Here is a 5,993-nt window from a genome sequence, read left to right as displayed (position 1 = left end):
GAAGAGCCAAATCACTGGAAAAGACTCTGATGTTGGGAAAGATTGAGGGCAGGAGGAGACGGGGACGCCGGAGGATGAGATGGTTGGATGCCATCACCGACTCAATGGACGTGAGCTAGAGTAAACTCCAGCAGACAGTGAAGGACAGGGAAGCCTTGCATGCTACAGTCCATGGGGTCGCAAAGAGTCAGACATGACTCAGCGAGTGAACAGCAGCAACTCATTTCTGTAGCCACCTTAGTCTTCTGGGCTTCAGGTCTCGAGACTTGAGACCTGAGTTTGCAAGACTTATCTTCTCCCCCAAACTGCCGTGAGTGATCCCAGCAGACTCAAGCTGGTCTGTTCATTCCCATGGTTCTTTCTCTGCCACCTCCTCAAAGCTAAGGGCTTACTTGATAATTTTTGCTGATGCACTGACCTTTGCGTTATCTTTTCTCAATTTTGTTTTCATGCTTATGTCAGTGTCTGTCCCACACACTCCATAAACCGGGAGCACCTCCAGCATGCAGACCAGTTCTCCTCCTTCCCCTCTCAACTGCTGTCAGTGTTTGCCTTTTTGATTATTGACTCTCGGCAAGTTCCACCTGAGAGCTACCCTCTGACTGCAGTCCCAGCTCACTTTCTGCTGGGCTGAGGCCTGGAAATGTGATAAGGTTTTGGCTGGCTGCCAAGGGACTGGTTGGTCCCTAAGGCCAATGTGGGGGAGATGAAGGGGAAAATGACTCCCATGATATAAATAGTGTTTCAGGTGGAAACGAAGGCCGTCCTGCACCCTATCCACTCTAACCCTCCTCCTTACACCAGGCATCCTGGCCTGCCAAGACGGCAGTGCTTGTACAACACCCAAAGGGAACATTACTTAGGGCAGTTGGCCCCAGGGATGTGTGGAAGGGAAGAGACCAGGCAGGAGACACACAGAGGATTAGCAGAGGTGAGACCCAAGCCAGGTGCCCAGCTCTACCCCCTGCTGCCTCCACGAACAGTCTGGTTTCTTTAGGGCTTGTCTTGAGTCTTAATGAAAAACAAGTTGGAGCAGAGATGGGGGGTGGGGTTTGCAGAGCCAAGTTTATAGGCGCTCGCGTATTCTCAGTGGCTCCCTCCTCACACATTCCTCTGCATTTTTCCTTTTATTAACGTGGCATCTTTCCCAGGCCACTTTATGGAACCATCTATGTTTTTACTTATGCCCTGATTGGGTCTGATCGTGTCTCTCCCTCTGAAGAACCCTCAGATCTTGTTCAAGGCCTCCCCACAGCCCCTGTAAGTACATGCCAGTCACCATGGGATCCTGGGGCTTCCCTTGTGGCTCAGCTGGTAAAGAATCCACCTGCAATGTGGGAGACCTGAGTTCAATCCCTGAGTTGGGAAGATCCCCTGAGAAGGGAAAGGCTACCCACCCCAATATTCTGGCCTGGAGAATTCCATGGACTGTATAATCCATGAGGTCGCAAAGAGTCGGACATGACTGAGTGACTTTCACTTCTTCACTTCATGGGATCCTTGGCTCCATCAAACCACAAGGGCTCCTTTGTGTTTTTGATGACCCCAGGTAGTTCAGTGAAGGAAGGTCACACCTCAGTTGGACCCGAAATAATACAGCCCAATTTGATGACTCACCCAAATCTGAAATGGCTTCTGGCTCTTGCCCAAAGATCGAAACTGCCCCAGACGATGAAGATGAAGATTTACCACAACAGAAGATTTCCCAAGGAATATGCTATAAGCCCCGGAGGCCATTGCTGGAGAGCAGCTCAGATAAACACCAGCTTTCTAAAGACCTGCTTTCAAAGTGTGGCCTGCATTTCTGAGCCATCAGACTTTGGCAAGTTTATTTTTAAAAAATACACTTGTTAGTTTCAGGAACTCTCCTCTTCGCCTTTCCTTCTTTAGACCATCAGTTGGGCTTCCCTTGTGGCTCAACTGATAAAGAATCCACCTGCAATGCAAGAGACCTGGGTTCAATCCCTAGTTTGGGAAGGTCCCCTGGAGAAGGGAAAGGCTACCCACTCCAGTATTCTGGCCTGGAGAATTCCATGGACTGTACAGTCCACGGGGTTGCAAAAAGTTGGACACGACTGAGCGACTTTCACTTTCACTTTCCAAGAGGACCAAGACCACAGTCTGAAGTTGACTGACACTCTTAGAGCTCCGTTTCATCCCTGTTACCCCATGTGTGTTAGTCGCTTAGTTGTGTCCAACTGTTTGTGATCCCACGGACCGTAGCCCACCAGGCTCCTCTGTCTGTGCGATTCTCCAGGCAAGAATACTGGAGTGGGTTACCATTTCCTTCTCCGGGGATCTTCCTGACCCAGTGATTGAACCCAGGTCTTCTGCATTACAAGCAGATTCTTTACCTTCTGAGCTATAGGGAAGTCCCATAGTGGTCCCCTAGTATCTGAAAGACATTCTGTTCCAGAGACATGAAGCAGCAGGCAGGGTGGCATGCCCGTGGTCATTGGAAAACTACTTGCCCTCTCAGAGCTGCATTTTCCTCCTCTGGGAAATGAGGAAAGTCATGCTTACTCTGGAGGGTAGTGAGAACTAAATGCAGACGTTTGCAGGAGGCCTGCTACTTTGTAGGCATTCAGTAAATGGTAGGGATTTTTGTTACAATGGAGATAGGGACCTCTTTTTGAGAATATGCTTTTGCATATTCTCCCTATGTTTGTCCTAGCCTCTCCCATCCCTCTCCCACTGCAGGAGTCCTTCCTGAGATGTCCATGGACAACATCGAACTCCTCGATCCCTTCTCGACAGCAAACGTCTCTGAGTCCTTCGGGAAATGTCATTCTGGGATTGTTTTTCCTGTTGTCAGCAGGCTCTGGAAGAGGCTTTAGCCCCACGGGGCTTGATGTGGGAAGTTTTTACAGGTACCGCTCATCTGGCTCGCAGATGGATCTTCGTTGCAAGATACAGTTCTGTCTTCCAGATGGGAGGTAGGACCTGGGGTGGGGCTGGTCTCTCTCTGCTTGGAGCCAGTGTGAGGTATACTCACAGTCTGTCACCCTCTTCCAAACCTCCAAGTCCCTGAATCAACTTAGATGGGCATAATCATATCTTTGACCCTCAAATTCACATTCCAGCAATCACCTGACTATCTTTCCACCACCCAGCACACACACACACACACACACAAGGTGGTATTTCCATTGTGCATGCCTATTCAGTAGCGTCCAGCTCTTTGCGAACCCATGGACTGTAGCCCACCAGGCTCCTCAGTCCATGGGATTCTCCAGGCAAGAATACTGGAGTGGGTTACAGTTTCCTCCGTCAGGGGATCTTCCCAACTCAGGGATTGAACCCAAGTCTCCTGCATTGGAAGGCAGATTCTTTACCACTGAGCCTCCTGGGAGACTAGAGTAATACTGGGTGACAGTTGTGGATACAGTAGATATTTCTCCACCAAGAAGAATTACATTCATTCCAACACTCTCTAGGAGGTGAAACAGGATACAGAGGGTCCTCACAGCAGAGGAGCTTTCTCTCTGACGGAAGATGGAGGAGTAAGTTGTGGTCTGTAACTGAGTTCTCTTTTTCTAGTAACATGGCATGGGAAAGCAGTGGTCCCTAAATTCTGCCCCCAGAGTCCCATCTCTGCTTTGACAGAGTGGGAATGTATCTTGCCCATTGGCAGCTCTGGTCCAGTCTTGTTTGAGTCAGGCTTGTTTGGGGACTTTTATGCTAAAACACTCCCTTTCTCATCCCTTCTGGTCAAAGTGCTTTGGGTCACGAGGGGCAGAAACCCATTCACATACAAAAAGTGGATAGGGACTTCCCTGGCGGTCCAGTGGTTAAGACTCTACACTTCCACTGCAGGGGATGTGGGCTTGATCCTTGGTGGGGATACTAAGATCCTACATGCTACGCAGACAAAAAAATCTATTGGAGGACAAATAAGTGAAGAAACAGGCCTCATAGTTCTCCTCCTGGGCTATAGAGTCTCCTGTCCAAACTTTTCTGTGTGTTACTTGGTTTGCTCATGGTTTTACCCTAGGGGTCCTGGCTCAAGTCCTCATTGAAAAGGAAGTTTTAGTCCAGCTCTCGACAACTAAATGGCTGAAGAGTCTATGATTTTTTATTCCAAGCTTAAAAAAAAAATTATTTATTTATTTTTGGCTGCTCTGGGTCTTCGCTGCTGCGAAGGCTTTCTCTAGTTGCGGTGAGCCCGGGTCTACTCTTGGTTGGGGTGCGCAGGCTTCTCATTGCGGTGTCTTCTCTTGTTGCAGAGCCCAGGCTCTACATGCATGGGCTTCAGTGGTTGTAGCTCACGAGGTCAGTAGTTGTGGCACATGGGCTTAGTCACTCCGCAGCACATGGGATCTTCCCGGACCAGGGATCAAGCTCATTTCTCCTGCATTGGCAGGTGGATTCTTTGCCATTGCGCCACCAGGGAAGCCCTTTATTTCAAAATTTTCAAGAGGAAAACCTGAGTGGCTGTAAGTCCTGCCAGTGCCCCGCTGACCTCAGGCATCTACTCCTTGTCGAAGGCACTGTGGCAGAGATTGGAGCACGATGGACACAACCCATACAAGGGAACAGGGGGTGAATGTGGGAAACTGCTCCCTGAGAAGCAGACATGTCCCTCCTGGAGGTGTGTCTCACCCCCATGTGGCGCTGGGGTTCATCAAGGGATGGGAGGCGTTCATACTCAGAGAATCCACCCCACTCAGGAGCAGATCTCAAAAGCTGGGAACTGGAGTCCTATGCAAACACTCTCACCTCCACAGCTCTGGGAATGGGGTGAAATTTCTCATGGAGAGCTCAAAGGGGTGGTGTCTTGGGAAAGCAGTGCTGGACTAGGAGTCCAGGGCCCCGCTTCCGACTCTAGCTCAGCCCCTAACCCAAAGAATGCCCTCGGAAAACTAACCTTCACCCTCTGGCTCTTGTAGCCATCCTGGTGGCTCAGTCGGGAAAGAATCTGCCTGCAATGCAGGAGACCTGAGTTCCATCCCTGGTTCAAGAAGATCCCCTGGAGGAGGGCTTGGCAACCCACTCCAGTATTCCTGCCTGGAGAAGCCCATGGACAGAGGAGCCTTGCAGGCTACAGCCCTTAGGGTCACAAAGAGTCAGACACAGCTGAGTAACTAATACTTTCTACTTTTCTGGCTCTTAGATTCACCATCATTTAAAAAAAAAAAAGTAATAAATTTATAGTGTTGAGTTTAAACATCTTCAAGGCGCTTTCCAACCCCTGAGAATTCCCTACCTTCACCCGCCAGCCCCTCCCACCCCCCCACTGCCAGCAATTTCCCAGAATGGAGCTCTGTGACCCATGACTTTGGTGGGGTCCCTGCCAGCCACATCTGTCAGGACAGACCACCCATCCCTGGTGACCTGTCCCTGCCAGAAACTTCCCAGCCTGGCCCCGCACTCATCCAAGAAAACCCAGGCAGGGCGTCCCACGGAGAAGGGTGAGGAACCCACACTTCAACAAGCCCATTTATTTCTGTGCTTCAGAGAAGCTAAGGACAGGTCCTGAACTTTTGCTCTCTGACCACGCTCAAGAGGGCAGGCGAGGACCCCTCTAACAGGGGGTTTTCCAGCGGTCCCAGTGAGGCCCGGGGGAGCTGAGGGAGTGGGTGAGCAAAAGCCGCAGAGGGCAGGGATGGCAATTCACAAGGAATCCCAGAGGGAGAGAAGAAAACATGGGTCCCACGGAAAGATGGCAAGGGCAGTTGTTTGCGCCTCTGGGCTGGAAATGAGTTACATTCAGAGAAAATATGCAAAATGCCACGCTAATCAGCACCTGTTCACTCGGGAGTCAGCAGCCCTGGCCCTCGGCGTCTGAGGTCGAGCCTGGCTTTGGGTCTCCCCAGGGAAGGAAATCCAGTACATTGAGATCCACTCGAGTGTTGAAAGAGGCTGTGGTCATAAGTGGAGTGGAGAGAACGAAGGTGCCCAAAGCCTCCATCGCTCTATCCTGGCCCCTAATGGTCTGTTACGCAAACCTCCTCTCCCCCACCCCGCCTCAACCACGGCCCCAGGCAGATGGC

The sequence above is a fragment of the Cervus elaphus genome, chromosome 2 (genome assembly GCF_910594005.1).
Source record: "Cervus elaphus chromosome 2, mCerEla1.1, whole genome shotgun sequence".
NCBI classification, from domain to species: Eukaryota; Metazoa; Chordata; class Mammalia; order Artiodactyla; family Cervidae; genus Cervus; species Cervus elaphus.
Note: the sequence above shows the minus strand (reverse complement) of the source record.